General features: G+C 40.6%; 1 long non-coding RNA gene and 1 pseudogene across 1 annotated transcript; one reads left to right on the plus strand and one right to left on the minus strand.

The window, feature by feature from the left end:
• Nucleotides 1-5551: 5551 nt before the first annotated feature.
• LOC143665385 (uncharacterized) lies at nt 5552-19239 on the minus strand. Its single transcript, XR_013166925.1, has 3 exons — nt 19148-19239; nt 16843-16923; nt 5552-6267 (listed from the first exon to the last, which is right to left on the minus strand). It is a non-coding gene; the product is annotated as an uncharacterized LOC143665385 (long non-coding RNA).
• A 209-nt stretch (nt 19240-19448) lies between these two features.
• Nucleotides 19449-20895, plus strand: LOC143665386 (testis-specific Y-encoded-like protein 1; annotated as a pseudogene).
• The last annotated feature ends 6233 nt before the right edge of the window (nt 20896-27128 follow it).

Raw genomic sequence — 27128 nt, forward strand, 5'->3', positions numbered from 1 at the left:
TGGGCACAGTCAGACCCTTCCTCATCTCTGGCTCTGACTGCCACTGGCTAAAGAGAACCTGGAGCAGATAAAACCACTGGAGGGGAAGAAATGCATTTCCTGGGTGGGCAGTGTGATCACTCACTCAAGCTGTGATGGGAGCAGTGAGGAAAACATTCTTCTCGTATATCGAGCATCTTGGCACCTGCAAGGTATATCTAAAATTCTACATTCCTTTAGATTCTTGATAAAAGAAAACAAACAGCTGGCAAGTGGGTACATGGGAGTCTCCCTACTTTGGGTAAGTTTTAAGTTTTCCATAATAAAATCTTTTTCTTAATCTTCAAGCAATTATAACTTTTTAATGCTCTTGAATATCTATGATGACAGTCTAATAATTCATGTGTCCTTCTTTCCCCCATACTGAAGATAATTTTTAAACCATTAGCAATCCGGTTGGGAAAATCTGGGTATTTTTTTTAAACGTGGACATATTAGTTCATATATAATATAATATATTAAGAGATATATTAATTGAACAAGAAAAACTATTCAGACAGTTTGACACTGAAAACTGTGTTCAAAGCTATGCTAGTGAGTAAAATAGCCACCAAGTTACTGTCTGGCTGAAGGCAGAGACGTTAGTAAATTTGGGACTATTTAATCTGCCTTCTCCTTTAGTCCACTGAGAAGTAGGTTTGTGATTAAGGTCCTCAGACTCAGTCCAAATTTAGTACCAGAACCACACAAATAAAAGTGTAGTTAAGATTGATTAGGCCAACAGACATTGTCCTAGTACTGGTTAAGTACATCTTGGAGCTGATTTCCGATTTGCTTGGTCTCAAGTAAATGCTCAGGAATATGCTGATGATGTTTCACACACCAGCATTTGACCAGAGACAGAGCCTCTGGTGCTACGGTCTCCTTGAGTACCATTTTGTAAACTGTTGGCCCTGCCACTTGTCACAGCCACTGTTGCTGGCAACCAGTTCCATGTGGGTTTTGCCCAGTTTCACAAAGATGTAATCTGATAGCACCTTAGTCCACATCAAGCACCTCTCAGTTTTTGCTCCAGGGCTTCTCTGACACCAAAGTCTGCAGTGCCTATGGAAAGCTGCTTGGCAGTGACACAATACACAATCCAGAAGTACTGGAAATTACTACTTTTGAGAATCTTTGGATGGGATTTTGTAGTTGGGTCACTTACTAATCAGACAGAAATAAGGACTCTACTGCTGGTAGTAAGTGAAGATACAAAAGTAAAACAATTGAAGATCTTACCTCAGGTGGATTGGGATGGGGTACAAGTGTAACAAGAAGCTTATGTGGCAGCTGTGGCACTTGAACAAAATGGAAGCAATGATAATTATAAGGAATGAGAATTCAATGGATTTTGTTAACATTTGGAAGTCTTTAAAAAAGAAAATGACAGACTTGGGTTAGAAAACCATCAGCTCAAGGCACACTGTGAACTGCAGGAGGTCTCCATGGAAATTTTTAAAAAAACTTTATCTCCTGAAGGTGCAGAGAATATTGTCTTTAAATCAAGCCCATGATTTAATCTTAAGGTGACAGTCATAATAGGAGACAGAATATACAACATCTATAAGTCTCCTATGTCAAAGTTAGGTTTCTGATAGGACATTTTTAAAATCTTGAGACCTAGTATATGGCAGACAGCTTTGAGAATATTTAATCACTAGATTTATTTGAATCATCCAGTAGAGCATAACCAGCCCTCTTCCCCTTACTAGAGGAGAGCTGCCTCACCTTGCCAGGGGACCCTGGGAAGACTTCACCAAATCTTGTCTTGAAAGATGATGTTTTTCTTCCTCCAGATCCTCTTACCTTCTCTCATTGGCTCCAGTATGATGACTAGAGTCAGGTTTTGGCTCACGCAAGTGGAGAAACATCCCTGCCCCAAGAGGATAGTGTGTTTATTGAAGGAGCTGAAGGATCTGGCTTATGTGTAAACACAGACACCTGGGTAAGTTAGTGGGAGCAGATCTTGAGGATGCTGGGCTAGGGTGGGCAAGTGGAAGAGACAGCTAAATATCAGAGACTTTATTAATAGGGAGCACCCTTTGATTTATAGTTCAACATCCCGGTAAGGAACCTGGGGCACTACATGCTAGGATGGCTTCTTGAGACTTGGACAAAATGATAGCCTGCAATAAAGTTCAGATGCTGGAACTAACATGGCACAGTACTGAGGAAGGAATCAGAAAACTCAGGGAATCGGAAATATGAGAATAGATTTATTTTGTGGGTTTGGTGAACCTACCACCTGAACATGTTCTCTTTGGGGAGGAGGGAAGGACAGAGAACATGCCTTAGTTTATATGGTAAGCGATTACCTGGTGAGGGAAGCACTGGTATCTTTGAGGACCTCAGTTGGGGCTGTCTTCTGTAGTTAGGATTGGTAGTAAGAAATACTGCCATGAAAGTAGACTCCCTAGTATCAATAGGGATGATGAATTTGTAAATAGCAGAAACCAGATGCCATGATTTTAATAGTCAGGGGCAAGGTGGGTATAATTACTGGAAGGCAATGAGCTGTTTTGGTCCTCAGGAACCTGCGCTCATGGCTAATAGTGCATTATTGGGGTGAGAGAGATGGGCAGCCAACTGTTACTAATGAACTTTCAGAAGACTGATATCAGCTGCCTGTTTTAATTGTCTCTTATTCACCTGGGAGGGATTCTTGCCCTACGTTATAGGAATGACCAAACACATGACCCCCTAATGCTGGACAGAAGAGCTCAAAAGCAGTTTATTAGTCACATAGACTCAAGCTCAAGGGAGGAAGACACCACACACTATTCAGGGCCACCCAGGTTTGTACTCAGGGACAGATTGAACAACAAGATGCTGTGGGAAGAAGGTTTTGTAGTATCAAGAGTTTAGGGTACCCTCTGGTTCCTGTAGTAGGATGTGATTGGCTTGTTTCAATAATTCTGCTGGCTGACAAGGAACTGAAACCCATCACTGAGAGATAGGCAGGAACTGTGCCTGGTCTTTTTAATAAGGTGAGGGGACCTTATATGCAGGAGCAGAGTGGGGAGGGGAACTTGAATGTAAGCCATTTGAGGCCCTGATTTTATCAGCTGTCAAGCAGCATGTAATTTTAAGCCTTAATTTTAGGCCTTACACCACTCTGCCATAGTAGAAAATCACGGTCCCCCATCCGGTTTCAAGATCCAACTCAGTTTACAAATTCTGAGCCAATTTTTTTGAAGGGAGACTAAGTCATTTTGAAGAAGGACCCCCTGCAATGCCAACACCATTACAATAAAATAAGCATTTTTTCAATTCTTACCCAAAGGGATCTGCAGCCATTTACTGAAGAAAAGGAGATACTTTTTGCAATTGTTATGAGATATGAGTAGGCATGGATACCAAAAGACTTGAAAAACCATCACGATTTTCCTATTAGAGAAGAAACTTCTGGTGGTCAGTTGGTGAATGGAGTTCTAGCCCAAGAATAACTCACAGCTGTCTAATGGGTTCCCAAACCTGCATTGTGGTTATTCTCCCCAGTCCCCAAATATGTAATTGGGTCATATATGATTTTCAACTTGTCAGAACCCGACAAGTTGATTTGTAGAGTAAGACCCATTATGGTAGGTTGGGCCTAGTGGAAGCCACTGAAATACAGTGACCAAGATTATAAATCTGAAAAAAAAAGATTATAAATCTGAAGGCATTCTACTTCCCAGAAGTAAACACAAATTAGCACCACCAGACACTTAAAAGGGATGGTAATTCCCAAACATCTTTGTCTAATTAATTATCACTAGCCCTGCAGAAACAAGACGGATCATGGTAGATGAGTGGTTATCACAAACTTAACTAAGTTGTTGCCTCAATTACAGCTGTTACACTGCAATTGTGTTATCTTTACAGGATAAAGACTCTGGCACTGGGTAAGTAGCTTTTGATCTGACAAATATTTACTTCTCTATTCCCACCAATAAAAAGGAGCTAAAATAGCTTGCATTTAAATGAGAAGGATAGCAGTACAGAGTCACTTCCTTGCTTCAAGACTGTTTTAACTTTTCTGTTCTGTCAAGCTATAATCCAAGGGACAATGATTTTCTTGGCATTCTGAAGAACATCACTCTGCTCCAAAATGTAAATGGCATAACACAAATTGGACCTAGTGAGCAGGAAGTGGCAAGTACACTAGAAGGTCTTGTAAGAAACATGCATGCCACAGGTTGGGAGATGAACACCAGGGAAGTTCAATGTCTATCACATCATTGAAGATTTAGGGGGTTAATGGCAAGGGATATAGTAAGACAGTCCTTCTAAGACAAAGGACAAGTGGTTGCATCCTGTACCTCTTACCATTACAGAGGCACAGTGCTTGGTGAACTCTATACTGGATGCTGTGGTGGAGTGAGAACCAGCCCCTTCCGAATTAAACACTCAATTCTCCAGCTTCTTCAAGTGTTGGTAACGACATTCTCAGCTGAGTTCCTTACCAGAGATGCCCACAGCTAAATAGAACTTCTTTGCCCAAGTAGCAGTACTTCATTTGTGGTTTTGAGAGCTTAGGGCCTTCTCAGGCCTTGCCTCAGCATGCATGAGGCCATACATATTTACACAGCCTTCTAGATCCCCCAAAATGTAAAAATTTTTCAAAAACTCTATGAACATTTCATTTCCCAGTTTTTCCTTTTTTGCTTAACCTGTTGTTTTTCCCAGCTGTTATTCGCTGTCTCAGGCAGACTCTGACTGTTTTTGACAAAGACACTAGGAAAAAGCGTGTTCACAGTAGGTAAGATGTGAGTCAGGTTAAATAAAGATAGTCTTGTGAATGGGATCTTCCCTTTTTGGTCCTCTGGATAGAAAACTGGTGTTTTAATTATTCTATGTTGTACATTTCCTCATTCTGTCTACGGGTTAGGAATCCCCTTTCCTCTCTTTCTAGCCAGAATTTGAGGATTTCTCCTGGAGATCTCCCTGTCCACACTCCCATGACTACTTTCAGGTCTATATTTATTCTACACTGGGAAAAAAAATAAAAAATGGAAAACGCTCCACCAATTCAGTAGTACTTCAAATTCTGGCTTGCTTCCCTAATCTTACTGTTCCTACTTACTTTTCAGAGTTTGCAAATTGTTGTTCCAGATTTTACATCTATATTTATTGTGAAAGACAAGGTAGAGTGTGTTTACTCCATCTTCTTCTGTACTAGAGCCTAATTAAAAGAGAGATTGAAAGTGAGGAAAAGATGGTATTTTCTATTTACTCGCATATTTCCTATTTCTGGCATTCTTCATTCTTTTCAGTAGATCTAAATTTCCATCTGGAATAATTTTCCTACTGTTTAAAGAACTTCTGTAACATTTCTCGTAATTCAGGTTTGTTGCCACTGATTTCACTCAGCTATTGTTTTATGAAAAATTCTTCATTTCACCTTTTTTTGTTAATATAACATATATACAAAGCAAAGAAATAAAAAAGCAATAATTTTCACCTTTATTTATTTTTTATCAGGTGATAAAGAAGTTTTTTTTAAATTTTTTATTAATTAAAAAAATTACAAGAAACAAACATTCCCAACACATACACTCAGCAATTCACAATATCATCACATAGTTGCATATTCATCATCATGATCATTTCCAAGAACATTAGCATCAATTCAGAAAAAGTGATAAAAAGACAACAGAAAAATATAACAAACAGAAAAAAAAATTTTACAGGCCATACCCCTTACTGATCCCTTTCACTGATCACTAGCATTTCAATCTAAATCTATTTTAACATTTATTCCCCCTATTATTTATTTTTATTCCATATGTTCCTCTCATCTGTTGACAAGGTAGATAAAAGGAGCATCAGACACAAGGTTTTCACAATCACACAGTCACATTGTGAAAGCTATATCATTATACAATCATCATCAAGAAACATGGCTATTGGAACACAGCTCTACATTTTCAGGCAGTTCCCTCCAGCCTCTCCATTACATCTTGGATAACAAGGTGATATCTACTTAATGCATAAGAATAACCACCAGGATAACCTCTCAACTCTGTTTGGAATCTCTCAGCCATTGACACTTTGTCTCATTTCACTCTTCCCCCTTTGGTCGAGAAGTTTTTCTCAATCCCTTGATGCTGGGTCTCAGCTCATTCTAGAGTTTTCTCAATCCCTTGATGCTGAATCTCAGCTCATTCTGGGATTTCTGTCCCATGCTGCCAGGAAGATCCACACCCCTGGTAATCATGTCCCACGTAGACAGGGGGAAGGTGGTGAGTCTGCTTGCTGTGCTGGCTAGAGAGAGAGACCGCATCTGAGCAACAAAAGAGGTTCTCTTGGGGGTGACTCTTAGGCTTAATTTTAAGTAAGCTTGACCTATCCCCTGTGGGGTTAAGTTTCATATGAACAAATCCCAAGACTGGGGACTCAGCCTATACTTTGGTTGCCCACACTGCTTGTGAGAATATCAAGAATTCAACTTGGGGAACTTGAGTTTTCCCCCGTTCTCACCATTCCCCGAAGGGGACTTTGCAAATACTTTTCCACTCACTGATCAAATCACTCTGGGATTCATGAGGGCATCACCTGGACAAACCAAAAAAATCTCATGTCTTACCCAAGGTTCCATGTACTTATATTGTTCAACCAAGTTATCTACATAAGTTATATTAGGAAATGCACTAGTCAAAGTATAGATTTGTACCAAATAAACATTTTTTGCTTTAGTCTCACACATTAGTTGAAATTTTAAAATATTAAGTACCATCTATTTTCAGCACACTGCAGTAATGACATTCTTTTGTTCTTCCTCATGCAAAAACATTTTTAAAATTTGTACATTTAGTCACTATCATTATACACTCTAAGCATTCCTAGATTATACCATCTCAATCTTTATCATCTATCCTTCTTTGTGATTTCATTTATGCCCCAGCCCTCCTCCCTCTATCATTCTCATATGCAGCTTCATTCAGTGTTTTAACATAATTGTATTACAGTTAGGTAATATTGTGCTGTCCATTTCTGAGTTTTTATATTCAGTCCTGTTGCACAATCTGTATCCCTTCAGCTCCAATTGCCCAATATATCTTACCCTATTTCTATCTCCTGATGGTCTCTGTTACCAAGGAAATATTCCAAGTTTATTCACTAATGTCGGTTCATATCAGTGAGACCATACAGTATTTGTCCTTTTGTTTCTGGCTAATCATACTCAGCATCATGTCCTTAAGGTCCATTCATGTTGTTACATACTTCATAACTTTATTCTGTCTTACAGCTGCATAATATTCCATCTTATGTAAATGTCACAGTTTGTTTAGCCAACTGTCTGTTGATGGACATTTTGGCTGTTTCCATCTCTTGGTAATTGTTAACAATGCTGCTATAAGCATTGGTGTGTAACATCCATTTGTGTCCTTGGCCTCGTGTCCTTTGAGTAGAGACAGCATATAGATGGGTACTGTTTTTTAATCCATTCTGCCAGACTATGTCTTTTGATTGGAGAGTTTAATCCATTAACATTCAGTGTTATTACTGCATGGGTAGTACTTTCTTCTACTATTTTGCCTTCTGGATTTTATCTGTCATATCTAATTTTCCTTCTTTTTACCTTTACTCATAGTCTTCCTTTCTACACTCTTCTCCACACCTCTCTCTTCTGTCTTCATATCTGTCTCTAGTGTTCCCTTTAGTATTTCTTGCAGAGCTGGTCTCTTGGTCACAAATTCCTTCAGTGATTTTTTGTCTGAAAATGTTTTAATTCTCCCTCATTTTTGAAGGACAATTTTGCTGGATATAGAATTCTTGGTTGGCAGTTTTTCTCTTTTAATAATTTAAATATATTATCCCACTGTCTTCTCGCCTCCATGGTTTCTGCTGAGAGATTTGCGCATAGTCTTATTGGGCTTCCCTTGTATGTGATGGATTGCTTTTCTCTTGCTGCTTTCAAGATCTTCTCTTTCTCTTTGACCTCTGACATTTTGATTATTAAATGTCTTGGAGTATGTCTATTTGGATCTATTCTCTTTGGGGTACGCTGCACTTCTTGGATCTGTAATTTTAAGTCTTTCATAAGAGTTGGGAAATTTTCAGTGATAATTTCCTCCATTAGTTTTTCTCCTCCTTTTCCCTTCTCTTCTCCTTCTGGGACACCCACAACATGTATATTCATTCGCTTCATATTGTCTTTCAATTCCCTGAGTCCCTTCTCATATTTTTACATTTTTTCCCTATACTTTCTGTTTCTTGTCGGATTTCAGATGTTCCGTCCTCCAGTTCAGAAATCCTATGTTCTGTCTCTCGAAATCTACCATTGTAGGTTTCCATTATTTTTTTCATCTCTTCTACTGTGTCTTTCATTCCCATAAGTTCTGTGATTTGTTTTTTCAGACTTTCAGTTTCTTCTTTTTCTTCTTTCCTTGCCTTCTTTATATCCTCCCTCAATTCATTGATTTGGTTTTTGATGAGGTTTTCCATGTCTGATCATACATTCTGAATTAATTGTTTCAACTCAGGTATGTCATTTGAATTGTTGATTTGTTCCTTTGACTGGGCCATATCTTCAATTTTCCTAGTGTGATGTTATTTTTTGCTGGTGTCTAGGCATTTAGTTACCTTAATTAGTCTATTCTGGAGATTGCTTTCACTTCTTTTATCTAGGGTTTTCTTGCTGGATGAATTTGTTGTCTATCTGTTCTTTGACATTCCGTTCAGCTTTATCTGAACCTTTAGCTTAAGTTTTGTCTAACAGAGGAGAATTTTTCAGTTCTTGTTTTCTTGTTTCTTGCCCTGCTTGTGTGGTGCCTTTCCTCCGCACACACTTAGGAGGGTCTACTTAGATATTATAGACCCCAGCCAGATTTTCCCAGACCAAACTGGCCTCCTATCAGGAGGAAAGAGTCACCTGTGTCGGTTTTCCCTGAGGGTGAGACCCAGCAGGTTGAAAGACTTTCCTGTGAAGTCTCTGGGCCCTGTTTTTCTTATCCTGCCCAGTATGTGGTGCTTGTCTGCCTGCAGGTCCCACCAGCATAAGATGATGTGGTACCTTTAACTTTGGCAGACTCTCCCTGCTGGGGGCGTGGTGGAGACAGAGGAGAAGTTGTAGGCTGGTTTTAGTGGCTTCAAATTACCAAGCCCTGGTGTCTGAATTCCTTGATGGAGGGATTCCACTGGGTGAGGCTTCACCCCTCCCCTAGGGAAGGCAGAAGCTCCAGATAAGCCCCCAAAAGAGCTCACTTCTGCCTATGCCTGGGGCAGTTGCAGCCTGAAAAGTCCTGCCACTGTATCCAGAGGCAGTCAAGCCTTTGTAGATACACAGCCACAAAAACTGCTGTTTCCTTCTCCCCCCCGCCCCTTTTTCTGTCAGTCCTGCCCCCTTGGGGCTGGGGCAAAAATGAGCAACCTCCACTTTGATCAGGTTCACCTAAGCTGGGGGCCTAGTTTTAGTGGTCAGAATTTGTTAATTAGTTCCACAATTGGTGTTTGATTGTGCCCAGTCCCTGCTGCTGGTAAAGTCCTTTCCTTTCCCCTCTGGGAAGCGGCCTGTGGGGGAGGGGCGCTGGCCGCCACAGCTTTGGGAACTCACGGTTCTGGGGGCTGCTCGCAGCTGGTCCAGCTGGTCCAGACTGGGGTACGCTGTGTGTCTGGTCACTGACGTGGCCCCAGGAGCTGTTCTGTACTGTTTCTGGGTATTTAGTAGTTGTTCTGGAGGACGAACTAAAATGCACATGTTGTTAAGCTGCCATCTTGACCCGGAATCACCTTTTTTTTTGAAAGATATTTTCTCTGGTTATAGAATTCTAGGTTCACAGCTTTTTCTTTCCTTACTTTAAAGATACCACTCCAGAGTTTTCTGGAGTCTAAGACATTTTCTGTGTTTATTTGTTACTTCATACTTAATGGCTGTTTTTTTCTCTGGTTTATTTTTATTATTGACTCTTTACTACTGATTTTCAACAGTCTTCAGAAAGATCTTTTAATAACTCAGTTAAAGTGTCAGCTCAGGGATAAATCTTTTTGGTTAGGACACTATCCTCCTGAATATTGTATATATGTGCTAAAGCAACAGCTAATACATGGTGCTGTGTTGATTAAGATGTGCATGTTGTCATTTTCTTTATCATTATTATTTTTGGGTCTTGTTAGGCATCTCAGATCTGTAGGTTCACAGTTTTCATCAAATTTAGAAGTCTCTTAGCTATTACTTATTCAAATATTTTTTCTTCCTCCTCTCTTTCCTTTTTGGCTGGTACTTCAATTAAACATATGGTAGATTGTTTGATAGTCTTCCATAGTCTGGATATTGTAAATTTTACACTGTTGTTTGCTGGGCTTTGTTCTATTTCTTTAAATTATATTGAACTTTTACTAAAAAATTAGCTTGATCTTTTTTAAACTCTTTCAGTATGGTCTGGAGTAGTATTTATTTGATGGTTAACTTAGTCCCACTTCAAATTGATGCCTGTCTGAGATTTCTACTGAACATCATATGTATTCAACAAGGCCTCTATACTCTGATTGGAACTCAAATGATTCCCCTGCCCTGTGTTTGTCTTACATGTTCATTATAACAGTTCTTTCCTTGGAAGCTGTTTTTTCTCAGCCTCATAGGGTTTCACCCTAATCATGAGTACATAGGCATTCAGCCAAAAACTCAAGGGGATTCCCATAAAGCTTTCTTGTGCTCCTTTTTGGTCTCTCTTTTCAGGTACTCTACCTTGCAAGTTATACCTATCTTGGCCTTTTTGAACCTCAACCTCTATTGATTTAACTCAGGGATATTGTCAGACTCTGGTTTCCCCTCCCAGGACCACAGTTTTGCAATGATAGGTCTTGCCCTATTTGATTTCCTTTTGCTGGGGATCAAAATCTTATGATACTTAAAATTATGCCTAAGATGATAGTGGAATTATACAGAGAAGGTTTGTTTTAACAAATGGTTATGAGTGCTGAATCAGTATATTGATATTTCTTTTAGTCTCCAGTATCTTAGAGCAGTTAGAAATAAAACCCAAAAATTGTGGAAGTGTAACCCATATCAAACTTTGAAATCTGTTCTACAACTAGTTGTTGCAATGTATTTTGAAACTTATTGCTTTTGGGGATATATGTTATTTTTCACAAAAAAAGAAAAAAGAAGGAAGAGTATAGTAGAGAAGATAGGATTTAACAAATGAATATGAATAGAAGAAAAATTGAAAAATCATGAACTGTAACTCATACCAAATTTTAAAATCTGTTGTATAACTACTTCTTAAATGCACTTGGAAATTTATTGCTTATATATATATGTTATTTTTCACTGTAAAAAATGTTTTAAAATTATGCCTAAGAATCACCCCCAGAGAACCTCTTTTGTTGCTCAGATGTGGCCTCTCTCTCTCTCTCTAAGCCAACTCAGCAGGTGAACTCACTGCTCTTCCCTGCCACATAGGACATAACTTCCAGAGATTTAAATCCCCCTGAAACATGGGACAGAACTCCTTGGCTTCACCAGAACCCAGCATCATGAGATAGAGAAAGCCTTCTTGACAAAAAGGGGGAAAAGAGAAATGAGACAAAATAAACTTTCAGTGGCTGAGAGATTTCAAACAGAGTTGAAAGGTTATCCTGGACGTTATTCTTATGCATTATATAGATATCTCTTTTTAGTTTAAGGCATATAGGAGTGGCTGGAGAGAAGTGCCTGAAACTGTTGAGCTGTGTTCGAGTAGCCTTGATTCTTGAAGATGATTGTATAAAGATATAACTTTCACAATGTGAACATGTGATTTTGAAAACCTTGTGTCTAATGCTCCTTTTATCCAGGGTATGGACAAACGAGTAAAAACATATGGATAAAAATAAATAACTAATAGGGGGGATAACAAGTAAAATAAATTGGGTAGATTGAAATACTAGCGGTCAGTGAGAGGGAGAAGTACGAGATGTATGAGATGTATGAGTTTTTTCTTTTTCCTTTTTATTCTTTTTCTGGAGTGATACAGATGTTCTAAAAATTACCGTGGCGATGAATACACAACTATGTGATGATATTATGAACCTTTGATTGTACACCATGTATGGACTGTGTGTGTGTGAAGATTCATCAATAAAAATATATTTTTTTAAATCTTGTGTTGCCTGTTGCTCACTGTCTGAAACTACTTATTCCCAACATTAAGTTTAGTTTTCTAGTTGCCTACACTGAAAGAGTAAGTCCAGGCTGCTTACTCCATCAGGGCTGGAAGCAGAAGTTCTTGGAAAGGTCTTTTAATAATTCAGCTAAAGTGTCAGCTCAGGAACAACATCATATACATTAGGACACTGTCCTCCTGGATATTTTTTATATGTGCTGAGAAACAGATGGTAGGATTGCTCTCTGTGTTAGTTTGTAAGTTGCCAGAATGTGATATACCAGAACTGGAACAGTTTTTTTAAAGGGGAATTTAGTAAGTTGCAAGTTTACAGTTCTAAGGCCATGAAAATGCCCAGACTAAGGCATCCATGCAAAGACACCTTAATTCAAGGAAGGCCGATGGGTCGGGAACACCTTTGTCAGCTGGGTAGTTATGTGGCTTGCATCTGCTGGTCCCTTGCTCCTGGGCTCCATTCCTGTGGGTTTCCTCACTTTTCTTGTCTGGGACTAGCCTTCTTCTCTTGGCTTCCCTTGGCTCTCTCCAGGTTCTGGCTTGCTTAACACCTCATGGCGATGTCTGCTGGGCTCCAAGCATCTCCAAACATCTGTGTCTCTGTTCTCCAGGTGTCGACACCTGTGTCATCTCTGCTGTATAGTTTCTGTCGACTCGGTCATTTCTGTTGTTTTTGACTGTCTCCAAAATGTTTCCGCTTTTAAAGGATTCCAGTAAACTAATCAAGACTTACTTGGAATGCGTGGAGTCACATCTCCTTCTAGCAAAGGCCACACCCACAATTGGGCATATCACATCTCCATGGAGATAATCTAACCAAAAGATTCCAACCTACAGTGCTGTATCAGGATTAAAAGAAATGGCTGCTCCCAAAAGATTTGATCAGTATTAAAACATGGCTTTGGGGGGATACATAATAGATTCAAACTGGCACAGTCTCCCTCACTATTACTCCTAAGAACCCATTTGCAGAACTTGTGGTTTCCATTCCCATGATTGTAGACTCCGATGAAGTAAAGGTCCTACTTTCAGGTAGGAGAATTTTTCAACTAGGAGATATGGTAGGCTTCCACTGAACTTGAAGCTATGACTACCTCCTGCTAACTTTGGAATCCTCATGCCAATAGACCATCAAGGTATTATCAAAGTGGTAAGAATAATTGACTCTTGTTACCATGAGGAGGTAGAGTTGCATTTGCATTATGTAAGCAGGGAGGAGTATATTTGGAGCAGAGGAGATTCACTAGGACACCTGTTAACATTTTCATGACTGGTGATGGTGAATGGGCAATTTCAGCAGTCATGACCTTATACAGGCAAGGCAACCAAAGGTACAGACCCATCAGAAATGAAGCAACCTAGATCAACTAAAGTTAGCTGATGATGAAGGAAATCTGAGTGGATATTGGAAAAGGGAGGTGACAAATATAAATTATAAACTTGGGAGCTGCTGAAGCATCAGGGAATGTGATTTGTTCTACTAACTTTCCTGTATTAAGTCTTTGTAGGATTTGGAATTGGCCACTACCTTGAAGAAGACCCTGACAGACTGGACTTAATTCAGAGCACCAAACTATGTAAGTAGGGCAAGGGTTGAACATTATTGGACAAGTGTTGTGGTTTTAAAATAGATCCTCAAATCATTTGATTCCCCTGCCTTCAAAAGGTGAAGCCTAATTCCCCTCCCCCTTGAGTGTGGGCTATACTTAGTGACTCACCTCTAAGGAATAGAATGTGGAGGAAGTGATAGTGTATGTCTTGGGAGACTAGGTCATAAAAATATTGTGGTTCTTCCTTATTCTTTCTCTCTTTCTTGGATCAGTCACTTTGGGGGAAGCCAGTTGCCTTATCATGAGAACACTGAAGCAGCACTATTGAAAGGCCCATGTGGTCAGGAATTGGGGCCTCCAATCAACAGTCATGTGGTGAGTCACCTTGGAAGTAGATCTTTCAGCCCTAATCAAGCCCTGGCTGAAATACTGACTATGTCATGAAGAACCCTGAACCGGAACCACCTAGCTAAGCTGCTCCCAAATTCATGACCCACAGAAACTGTGGATAATAACTGGTTGTTGTTTTAGGCAACTAAGTTTTGGGGTAATTTGTTATACAGCAATAGGCCCTCCACAAAAGGCATGTTCAAGTCCTACCCTGGTCCTGGTGGTATGAACCCATTTGTAAAGAGGACCTTTGTAAAGAGGACCTTTAAAGAAGTTATTAGTTAAGGCACAACCAAACTGAATGAAGGTGGCCTTAATACAATATGGCTGATATCCTTAAATACAAAGGAAGTTGGACATGAAAGCAGGAACCAGAGGAGGAGAAGAAAGAGAGAGATTGCTGTATGACAGAAATCATGGCCTTGCCAACATTTTTATTTAGGATTTCCAACCTTTAAATCTGCAAGAAAATAAATCCCCGTGTTTAAGCCAGCTAGTGTGTGGTATTTGTTACAGCAGCCTGGACAAACTAATACAGTAACTAACAGTACTTCATATCCTGTTTAACTCTTAATGTTAGTCATTGTTGCAGACAAACCAGCTCTGTATATAAGCCTTGACCACCTTTACACAGATGAAATCTGAAGCACCCCACATCAGCCCATGTTGTATACTCCAGCTTATCCTACCCTCTAGCTTCTCTAATGTGTGGGGCACCTACAAGGAGCCTCTCAGCACTCACACAATGGGACAGAAACCAATGGATAAATGCTTTTCCTTACATCACCCAGGTGGTAGGTTCTGAGGTGTATTTCATTAGCCTCCTCAGGTCTCGGTAGGCTTAAGTATTCATTGCTCAGTTGTATTTAACCTGATAATGTATTTTTCTTCTTACCCAACTTTTTTTTGGGGGGGGGTGCAGTGCATGGTCTGGTAGTTGAACCTGGGTCTCCTGCATGGAAGGCGAGCATTCTACCACTGAACCACCCAGCACCCTATCCAACTTTTTATTATGAAAATTTTCAACACACAGAGAAGTTGAAAGAATTGTACAGTCAATACCCATACCGTACAATTAACATTTTACTTTGTTTGCTTTACCACATATTGTGCTGGTTTGAAAGGAAGCATGCCCCCTAAGAAAAGCCATGTTTTAATATAAATCCCATTTCATAAAAGTAAAATAATCTGTATTCAATACTGTATATTTGAATTTTAATGAGATAATCTCCCTGGATGATGTGATTTAGTCAAGAATGGTTGTTAAACTCGATTAGGGGATGACATGTCTCCACCCATTTGGGTGGGTCTTGATTGGTTTATTGGAGTCCTATAAAAGAGGAAATATTTTGGAGAATGAGAGATTCAGAGAGAGCAGAGCGATGTAGCTATGAGAAGCAGAGTCCACGAGCCAGCAACCTTTGGAGATGAAGAAGGAAAACGCCTCCCAGGGAGCTTCATGAAACCAGAAGCCAGGAGAGAAAACTAGCAGATGATGGCGCCATGTTCGCCATGTGCCCTTCCAGCTGAGAGAGAAGCCCTGATTGTGTTCACCATGTGCCTTCTCATTTGAGAGAGAAACCCTGAACTTCATCGGCCTTCTTGAACTAAGGTATCTTTCCCTGGATGCTGTAGATTGGACATTTCTATAGACCTGTTGTAATTGGGGCATTTTCTCGGCCTTAGAACTGTAAACCAGCAACTCATTAAATTCCCCTTGTTGAAAGGCATTCCGTTTCTGGTATATTGCATTCTGGCTGATAGCAAACTAGAACACATATCTATCCACTTATCTATCCTTCTATTCATTCATTAACACACCTTATTTTATTTATTTATTTTTTTACATGGGCAGGCACCAGGAATCGAACCCGGGTCCTCTGGCATGGCAGGCAAGCATTCTTACCTGCCGAGACACCGTGGCCCACCCAACACACCTTATTTTTAATGCAGTTTAAAGTAATTCTCAGACACCAGTACAATTTACCACTAAACACTCCAGCATCCATATCATTGACTAGAGTTCAATATTTGACTTTTTTCTTTTGAGTCAAAATTTTTATTCAATGAACTATATAAATCTTAAATATACCATTCAATATATTTTGAAAAATGCACTCAACTATGTAATCCAAACTGCATTCAAGATACAGAGCATTAGTATTATCTCAGAAAGTTCCCTCATGCCCTCTCTTTGTCAATACCTATTTCCACACATCCCCAGAGACCACTATTTTTATTTTACTTCACCATAGATTAGTTTCTAAACTGTTCTAGAACCTTATACAAATGGAATCATGCAATATTCTTTTGTGTAAGGTCTCTCTCTCTCAGCATGCTTTAATACTTATCCATATAGTTTAATCATCAATAGTCTGTTCCTCGTTATTACTAAGTAGTGTTTCTTTGCATAAACATATCAGAGTTTGCTTATCCATTCTTCTATTGATGGACTTTTTCTAGTTTTTCAATATTATGAATAATGCTGCTGCATAAATCTTATCCGAGTCTGTATACAGATACTTTCATTTCTCTTTGGTAAATAACTAGGAGTGGTGTGTTGGGTCATAGAGAAGGGATATGTTCAGATTTACGAGAAACTGCCAGGCCTTTCCAAAGAGGTACCATTTTACATTCCAACAATTTACAAGAGCTCCAGTTAATTGTTCTACATCCTCACCAACATTTGTTGCTGCCAGTCTTTTTTCTTTCTTTTCTCATTGTATAATATAACATATATACAAAGCAAATAAAGAAAAAAGCAATAGTTTTCAAAGCACTCCTCAACAAGTACTTACAGAACAGATTCCAGAGTTTGTCACGGGCTACCATACAATCCTCTATGATTTTTCCTTCTGGCTTCTCCAGAATACAGGAGGCTAGAAAGAATAAATATTTTTTATCATCACAATTGACATTTTTTTCCTTTTTGTGAAAAATAGCATATATACAAAAAGAAATGAATCTCAAAGCATAGTACAACAATAGTTGTAGAACAGATTTCAGAGTTTGGTATGGCTTACAATTCCACAATTTTAGGTTTTTATTTCTAGCTGCTCTAAGATATTGGAGACTAAAAGAAATATCAATTTAATGATTCAGCAATCATATCCCTTTCTTAAACTCTACTTTCTCTGTATAACTCCAGCATCACATTTCATCTTTCTATCCCACTCTTTAAGGGTATATGGACTATGGCCATTCTAACTTTTTCATGTTGGAAGGGGCTGTCAATAATATGGGATAGGGGTATAGAACTAGCTGATGTTCTGGAGAGGCTGGGCCCTCTAGGTTCTAGGACTTATCTTGTTGAGGGACCCATCTGGAGGTTGCAGGTGTCTGGAAAATGACCCTAGTGCATGGAACCTTTACAGAATCTAATATATTGCCCTAGGTGCTCTTTAGGATTGGCTGGAATGGTCCTGGTTGGGGGTTGGCAGGTTATGATAGGTAGCAATGTCTGACTGAAGCTTGCTTAAGAGCAACCTCCAGAGCGGCCTCTCGACCCTATCTGAACTCTCTCAGCCACTGATACTTTATTAGCTACACTTATTTTCCCCCTTTTGGGGGATTTCACTTGTAGAGTTGGGCTTAGAGAGAGAGAGGCCACATCTGAGCAACGAAAGAGGTCCTCCAGAAGTAACTCTTAGGCAAATCTATAGGTAAGCTAAGCTTCTCTGCTACCTACATAAATTTCACAAGCTTAAGCCTCAAGATCAAGGGCTAGGCCTATTGACTTGGGTGTCCCTAATGTTTGACACAGTATCAGGGGATTCTCTGATGATAAAGATTAATAGTTCCATATTTTTTCTCCCATCCCTCAAGGAGCTTTAACATTACTTTTTGATTATCTGTTTAATATATTCTAGGATGCATCCTGTGCTGTCAGTCTTTTAAATTCAGCAATCTAGTTAGCATCCTGTAAGAATTTTGTTGCAGTTTTAATTTGAATTGTCCTGAAAACTAGTGAAATCAAATACTTTCTCATGTGCTTATTGGTCATTCATGTGCAGACAGTGCATTCTTGTATTGACTGTTCCCCCTTTGTTTCACTCTCTCATTTCTTATTCCTGGTACCTATGATCCTTTACGTTGGCTTTACTATAAGAATATCCAGCCTAAGATATCCAACAACATCTGGGAGGGCTAAGAAGGTATAACCCCATCCCTAACCAACTCCTGTGAAAATGGGGATGCTTCTCAATTTTGGTGAAACCTCACTCCTCACAGGTCAACAGGGGTGCTTCCAAGAGATGTCATTGGGGGGATCCAGAAAACTGTACCTCTGACCATATGCAGACAAATTTCTCTATCCATTGTAGTTAAATCTTATGTCATTAAACTCTATTGTCACTGGAATATGAATAGCTAAGAGGTTTGTTCACATCAAATTCAAACACAAAGGGCACTGGTCTAAGAAATAGGCAGAAAAACGGCTTAGAAACCAAATGACTCTTCCATTCATTACTTGGCCCAGGTCTGCCTCTGCATGGCAGTCACCATCTTTGTGTCCTCACCCAGATGACCTCGAAGCAGGTCATGACTCTCCAAGAGGACAAAGCTGAAAGAAAGGAGCAGGTTCCCCCCACCCCTTCTCCTTCTATGTTCATCTTCTGCCCCAGGATATGTGTTTTCCTGCACAACAGAAAAACTTACAGTTTGAAGTTTTTAGACTTAGAGACTGCACTACCATTTAGAATGGTGCCTTGTGCACATGCGTCAATAACCGTTGGTTGAAAAATAATGTGTGTAAATGAATGGATGCACGTTCAAACAACAGTATGTGGCTAAAAAACAAACAAACAAACAAAACACAAGAATGATACAAAAAGCAAGTTCAGCGAGGAGGAGCACGAATGGAAGGCTAAAACGCGCTCCCCCACCCCTGGTCTGGCTGCGCCCACACTGGCAGCCCGACGGGGGCGAGCGGCCCTCCCTCCTCCACGCTCCCGGCCCCGCTGCTCCGACTCTGCCCAGGAAACCCCTCGCGCCAGATGCCCCGAGAGGGAACCAAGGTGACGCGGGGGTGGCAGGGTCGGGGACGCTTGGAGACTGTCGTGCCCTTGCCTTCCCAGACTCCAGAGAAAAGGCTGCCGTCCATACCCCGGGAACTGGCCTCACTCCCCAGGCCCCGGACGACAGGGTCGAGTTCCCATGGCAACCAGCCAGGGCGGGAAGTGGCTGCGCGGGTCCCCAGGGACCCGGAAGTGGCTGCGCGGCTCCCCGGGGGCCGGAAGTGACTTCGCGGGCGCTGCCCTGGCGACCTGCCGCAGCCCGGAAAACGGCTTTCAGGGTGGAGAGTTGCGAGGCCCTGTTAGAGAGAAAGCCCTAAAAACCTGCAGAGCGGGGTCAGGGCAGAGGTTTGGGGCGTGGGGGGGGGGGGGTGTTAGGAGGGTCAGGGGACCTCTGGGGCAAAGGCCACGGAAGTGACGCCTGGAAAGTGCGCCATCTTCTCCATGGCAGCGAAGGAGGAGGAGAGGGCTGAGGTGGTGAAGAAGAAGGTGGAGGAGGAAGGTGTGAAGAAGAAGGAAGTAGAGAAGCCAGTAGATGCAGAAATGGAAGTGGCAGAGGAGCACAGATGGGAGAGGCGATAGAGGAAGCGGGGCCTCAGCCCCTGAATGCGGCCTTCGGCGTGACGCCCCTGGAGGCCATCCGGCAGGTACCGGACACAGCGGACGCTCAGGCCAGCGGGGCCTTCCTCCATCTGGAGGGCAAGTTTGGGTGCGTGAGTCCACATTACCTGAAGCGGAGGAACTAGCTCAGTAAGAATACCCCTGGCTTCTGGTTCACTGCTTGCGGAACCACCCTCAGCTGTCTGCCATGATTAGGGGCCAGGGCGCCAAGATGTTATGGCACGTAACCAGTTTGGAAGTGAAGGAGCTCAGAAACCCTAAGACGGGCTGCAAGTTCGTGTTCTTCTTTTGAAGAAACCCGTATTTCAGCAACAGGCTGATTGTCACGGAACATGAAGTCAGATCCTCTGGCCGGGTGGTATCTCGTTCCTCTCCGATCATATGGCACCAGGGTCATGAACCCCAGTCCTTCATTCACAGGAGCCAAGACGTCATCTGCAGCTTCTTCACCTGGTTTTCAGACCACAGCCTTCCAGAGTCGAACAGGATTCTTGAGATTAGCCAAGATTAGCTGTGGTCCAATCCACTACAATACTACTTGTGTGAAGGGGCCCACAGAGCCAGACGTGGCTCAGTAAGAGAGCCAGTGGAGATCCCCAGGCCCTTTGGGTTCCAGTCTGGTTAACCCCTGCCCTTGGGAATTCTCCTCCACAAGGTTGGCTCCTACTTCCTGCTGGTCCTGTGCTTAGGCAACAGCAATAGGTGTGCTTTCTACTTTTTTTTGCTTGTTTGCTCACCTTTCTGCATCCTCCCTCCTCTGGACATTTCAGTTCTCTCAGTCTCAAGTTTGAAACCTTCATGGCCATGCTCTTGCACCTCCATGTGGCCTTCCTCTCCCATGTTGCATTACATGTTGCACCAAATAGCTCCCACCATTTCTAAGCCAAGCTAAGATACTGTGGACTGCGGTGCCATGGACACTGCTTGGGCTCTGTTTCTGTGGTCCCTCATCTGGCTACCACCACTACACTTCTAGCTTTAACAGGGAGCCCATTCTACCCACTCACCTGTGTATCCAGCAGTCCAGGCACTGGCCAATGAGCAATTGGTGGACATTAATGATGTCAAGGGAGAACAGCCATGGACTACTTGGTGTATGTGATTATGTGACTCTGCTGCCCTTCCTGCCCCTTTGATTGCCTCCTCTGCCTGCTCTTGACTGCCTGTGCCTACCCATTCTTGGCAGCTGCCTTCTGAATGAACATCTTCCAGACCTTATCAGCCTCACTCTATGGTTTTTGGTAAACAAGGGCCTCCAGAACTGGGGGTGAACCCTGCCTCCATTCCTATCCTAAAAGACCTCTTGATTCCTTACCACCTTCACCAAGTAACCCAGGAACCCTGCTGTCAGGCAAGTGGTTGAGATGACAAGTGAGACCCTGTCAGAAGGATAAGGATGGTGTTCTTTCCAAGTACCAGGCTTTCTCAGCCTTAGCTAAGGAATTCACACAAATTTTAGGTTTTTGCTTACCTCCCTTCCACATCTTTAAGATGATTATATTCCAGGATGGCAATATACCTTTCCTTCTCTCTCTTAAAAAAGGGGGGTGGGGGATAGCACAGAAACGTCTGCAACAGCACACTTTATAGTTTAATCTGGCTGTCTTTATCATTTCCAGAGACAGGAAATTTGTCCTGTAAAATATACTGCCAGACACCATGGGATCCACAATGCCATCCTGACCAGAAGGGTGAAAAGAATTGTAACAAACAAGGTATCAGTGGCTGAGAGAGTTCAAATAGAATTGAGAGGCTACTCGAGGGCATTTTTATGGAACCTTCACTTATACATTGCTACCTATCCTAACTTGCCAAACCCCAACCAAAACCATTCCAGCCAATCTTAACACATAGGGCATTACCTAAGATTCTACAAAGGTTCCATGCACTAGGGTAACTTTCCATAAACCTATAATATCCAGATGGGTCCCTGGACAGGATAAGTCCTGAAACCTAGAGGGGCCAGCCTCTCCAGAACATCAGCTAGTTCCATCCCCCATCCCATATCATTGACAGCCCCTTCCAACATGAAAAAGTTAGAATGGGTATAGCCCAAATACCCCTAAAGAGTGGGAGAAAGATCAAAGGTGATGGTGGAATTATATAGAGAAGGTAGGGTTTAACAAAAGAGGATGATTGGTAAATCATTAAATTGATATTTCTTTTAGTCTCCAGTATCTTACAGTAGCTAGAAGTAAAAACCTAAAATTGTGGAATTGTAACCCATACCAAACTCTGAAACCTGTTCTACAACTAGTTATAGTGCTGTGCTAAAAATTTATTGCTTTTTTTCTGTATACATTATTTTTCACAAAAAAAGAAAGAAAAAAGTAAATTGTGATGCTAAAAAAAATATTCCTTCTAGCCTCCAATGTTTTGGAACAGCTAGAAGAAAATTTCTGAGGTGATGATATGGTAGCCCATGACAAATCTAGGTGGAATGAAAGATGATTTTTAATTTAGGCTGGATGGGAGAACCAAAGAGATTGTGTTGGGTGCCCTGAATAGGGATAACTAAACAAAAGGCCAGAGGCAGCAATGAGCTGGGTGAAAATGACTTAGAAGAAGTACTACACTGGCTGAGAGATCTGCAGAGACAGGGCACTTACTCTGTCAGTGGTGCTGGGAGGAGAAATACTTTTTTCAGAATTAGGATGGGAAAATTGAAGGGGATTGGAGTGTTAAATATGTTGCTTAGAGAAGGGGTTCTTTAAAGAAACGCAAACAGTGCAACTTTGGTGTTTTCTTCTTGTTTTCATGTGATCTTGTTTGGGTGGAAGATTGATACTGTGCTCTTTAATTCATTAGTATTTGGTAAAATCCAATTGCTTTCTCTATTCCTGCCTACTGGAAAAATTGAACTATACAGGCGTGCTTTTGTTTTCAATTGGAAACATTTGTAAGAATATCAATCTTATTTTCCTGTACAATATAGGGAATTATGTGAAACTTCATAACTGTTTTCAGCTTGTTTTTGTCTCTATTAAAACTTTATCCTTAGAAATATAATCTAAATAAAGTGATCTTGTCAGATTCTGAAGGTTTTGGAAATTATTGTCTTCCTGGAAAAAGAACATGCAAATATCTGTGGCTCTGATCGATTGTCTTATTTGATAATTTGCCATGTTAATGACTTAGTATTTGATGTGGCCCTTTTCCCAAATAGCATAAATGCTTTTGAGATTGTTCTGTCAAGTTGGAACTGTATCATTGGCATATTTGTTTTCCCTTAAATGTATGAGGGTAAAATAAAAGCATGCGGCTCTGCTAGATTTCTTAGTTTTACCCTGCCAATAAACATGTTGAATGAAATTGTTCAAGTTAATGAGAAATCATGGAATTATGGAATCATTAAAGTTCTCAAATAGACACAATAAGTATTATTCTAGAGGTAAGAAAATAGGGCACAATACTGTTCCTTCTAAGGTGGGAAGGTTTGTTGTTGGTTTGCTTTCCAATGTTAACAATTGCAGCTGCTTACTCGTGGGCCAAACTTCTCATACGACTTGTGCAGCACCACCACCGCTTCCTTCATTTTCTCGACTCCTCCATCTCTATACTCACAGATGATACATTCTCAGGTCATTCCGGCTCTCCTTTTTATTCATCGTGCACTTATTAAGCAATGTTCAGAGCAGACCTACAATAAGCGATGTACTCTTCTATTCCCATACTTTATCATCTATAAATACTCATTCATTCTTTTCCTCAAGCCTCCTCACCACCCTCTTCTGGGTAGAATCCTTCAGGGCTTGGCCCAGATAACTCCTCACCTTATAGTCTTTTCTGTTTCCCAAAGGAAAAATGTTTCTTTATGTTCCTAGGGTACTTGGTAGGGACCTCTATTCTAGAAAATAGCGCATACTTATTCATTACAGTAAATTCAACAATATTTTATTAAGACATTCTGCTGGCTATGGGAAGATTATGAAAATAAGAAAATTCTATTCTCTTCATTGTTAAAGAATTGGGGAAAGACTGCCATGCAAACAAATAAATGACACAAAGTGAAAACAGCAAAATAAAATACAAAGATATATTTGCCATTCTCTTTCCCTTTCTCACTCGTTTGGAAGCTGTGAAAGCAGAGGTCGGATGTCTTTTACATCCTTCTCTGCATCTAGCATAATCCTTTGGACACATTCACTAAGTATTTATTGAATCATTGAATGAACAATTCAAATGGAGAAAAAGAACAAAATTACCAGAAAAGCTCAGGAGAACTTTAGGTGAGGTAATGGAAAGAAGAAACCATTCTTTAAATCATTTGTAAAAATGTCAAAAATATTTGGAAATCCCCATGGTGCCCCAATTATAAACTTTCTTATCAGTGGTCTGCAGAATGGAGAGATTAACAGTGCTCTTGGCAGAATGTTCAGCAGTTGTCTGAACATAACTTGGGAACAATTCCCAAGCAGGAATAATCTGGATTAAAAATTAAAAAAAATTTTTTTTTAAGATTTGGAAAGCTATTCCTAACATCAAAATTTCTCATTCAAGTCATTAGAAAAGGCCCAAACACAATGAATTAGTCAGGGTTCCCTAGAGAAACAGAACCAACAGGAGATATCTGTAAATACAAGATTTATAAAAGTGTCTCACACAACAGTGCGGATGCAGAAATCCGGAATCCGTAGGGCAGGCCATGATCCTGGCAACTCAAATGAAATGTTTCTTGATGAGCTCTACAGGAGAGGCTGGCTGGTTGAAGAAGTGGAAATTCTCTCTTCCCCCTTAAAAGTCTTCAACTGATTGGATTAAATCTAGCGGATTGGATTCTCTCATTTGTGGAAGACATGCCCTTTGTTGATAGTAGAGGTAATCAGCCACAGGTACAATTAACTGACTGATAATTTAATAAACCAGCCTTCTGGTTTATCAACCAGCCATGAAATGTCCTTGCAGGCACGATTAGGCCAGAGTTCGCCTGACCAGACAACTGGGCACCATCATCTGACATCTGAACTAACCATCATACACTATAACATTTAATCTTTCATTTGCCAGTTTAATGAAACATTGCTTAACTTTGGATCACCTTTTCTGCACTTTGTTTTTGTACATTTTAAGGTGAGTATTACACCGGGGATAAAAGAGAGCTACCCTCTAAATCTGTGCTGCCCAGAGCAGGGTCAGTGGCTTTTGAGCACTTGAAGTGTGGCTGGTTCAAACTGAGATGTGTTGTAAGTGTAAAATACACATCAGATTTCAAAGACTTAGTATGGAAAAAACAATGTAAAATATCTTTATTTTTTATATTGATTACATGTGAAATGACAATGTTTTTGAGATATTGGGTTAAGTAAAATATGTTTATAAAGTTTAAAAAAAAGGAAGAAATTGTTAGGCAGGAATGAGCATAAAAGAGTCATGGACTATGAAGCATCTGAACTGAACCTTGAAGGACGAGTAGGATTTGGTGGGGGGAGGGACAAGGGGTGAACAGCCTACAAGAAAAAACCCTTCCTGCACAGACCTGAATTCTTTCTCATCATAGCTGTATTAACTTTCATTGTAGCACTGAAAAGATCAGGTACGCTGGAATCAGAAGATTTAAGTTTGAAAACCCTATTACTACTGCTGAATGGTCTTGGTAGAATCACTTAAATCTGGGAATACGATTTCTCATCTGCAAACAGATATGAGGAAAATTCTAACTCATATGGCCGCGGTGAGACCCAGATTAGATAGTATGTTAAAGAGCTGTGTTATAAAGCGCCTTCATCATCCTCGCCTCTTTAGTGTTGCAGTATTGGCACACCTTCCCAACAACTTATTTCGAAAGGCCTGCTTTTCTCCTTTCACTGCCAATTTGGGCTCAGAAAAGCCTGTGTATTTAAACACGCTTGCATATTCTTGAAATGTCTCACTCCCATTCTTAATATCTCTTAAGCAGAAATCTAACTATTGTAGTTCGCCTTTTTTGGACCATGTTTAAAACCCCACCCTGTGTGTAGAGAATAGGGGTTTCTCCAGAAGATAATGGACATTTCCCATCACCCTGATCTTTTTGCTCAATGAGTGGCAGCACCATCCATTTAGCTGAGTAAGGAAGATCTAGGAGTTATCCTTGCAACATTCCCCAACCTCCATATCCAATCTGCTAATAAACTCTGTCTATTTTGGCTGCTAAACACCTCCCATTTGGACTGCTGCCACCCAAGTCTAAGCTCTCATCTACTGCAATATTTTCTTAGATGCCTTGTAACCCATCCTTGACATTTGCCCATCTCTCTACAATCCATTCTTCATACTGCAACCAAATGGATTTTCTCAAAATTAGGGTGAAAGCATTCAGTCTTGCACTGTTATGTATGGTTTTAGCTGTAGGTTTTTGTAAATGCCCCTTTTTAGGTTAATAGAGTTCTCTTCTATTCTTAGATTGCTGAGAACTTTTATTATGAACAGATGTTGAATTTTTCAGGTGGTTTTGATACAGTAAGTTACATTGGTTAATTTTTAAATGTTGTACCAACCTTGCATTCCAGGATAAATCTCATATAGCAAGATGTATTATACTTTTCACATTTTGCTTGATTTGATTGTTGGTATTTTGTTGGAGAATTTACATCTGTGTTTGTGAGGAACATTAGGCTGTAGTTTATTTTCCTGTAATGTCTTGTTTGGTTTGGGTATCAGGGTGATGCTGGCCGCATAAAATGAGTTGAGAATTGTTCCCTCTTCTATTTTTTGGATTTCCTCCCTGATAGCACTCTGCTCCCCATTGGGGAAATATTTCTCCCCTGTTTGTGTAGACTTAATGGGAAGATGTCTTCCCTGTGAGAAGACACATCATTGGGAAGGAGGGTGACGGATGTTGAGAAGGGACTGAAGAGGTAGTGAGTATTAATATATGATCTAAATTTGTCCAATTAGGAATTCTCATTCTGGAATTTGAATCCTGAGCAAATATTGTAGGATGAAAGGAAATGGGCATTGATTACAGCAGTTTTGGTAGCAGAGGCAAATGGTGTCCTGATCAGGCGGTTCTGGCTAAGAGCAACTTTCTGGGGTTCTTGCAGCCTGGTCCCTAGAGTTCCCTTGGTAATTATCTATACCCAAGCTTAGAGTCCCCACTCCCCTGAGTCTCCTCCCCGATATCCTCTGGGAAGGAAAAGATTAGCAGCTGATTTTAGTTACCTTAGTAACACCCAGGAAAAGAGGACAAAAGGGAAAAAGAGGAACAGAGCCATTACTGGGTTACATGTTCCTTTTAAAGTGCTAATCAAACCCACTTGATGGTATTTACTAGTTGAAAGAGAATTGGGAGTCCTTCTGTATGAAGTGGTTTCAGCAAGAGAGGCCTGTCAAGATTGCTTCTAGTAAACAAACTTGCAATTTATGAAATGGCTTCGTTTGTGTAAATGATATTCTGCATGCATTATTTCGAGACCTCAGGTACTGAATTGGGGCCAGAGTGTGCCCTGATTTGGAAGGACACTGGAAGTCGG

The sequence above is a fragment of the Tamandua tetradactyla genome, chromosome 21 (assembly GCF_023851605.1).
Source record: "Tamandua tetradactyla isolate mTamTet1 chromosome 21, mTamTet1.pri, whole genome shotgun sequence".
Classification (NCBI taxonomy): domain Eukaryota; kingdom Metazoa; phylum Chordata; class Mammalia; order Pilosa; family Myrmecophagidae; genus Tamandua; species Tamandua tetradactyla.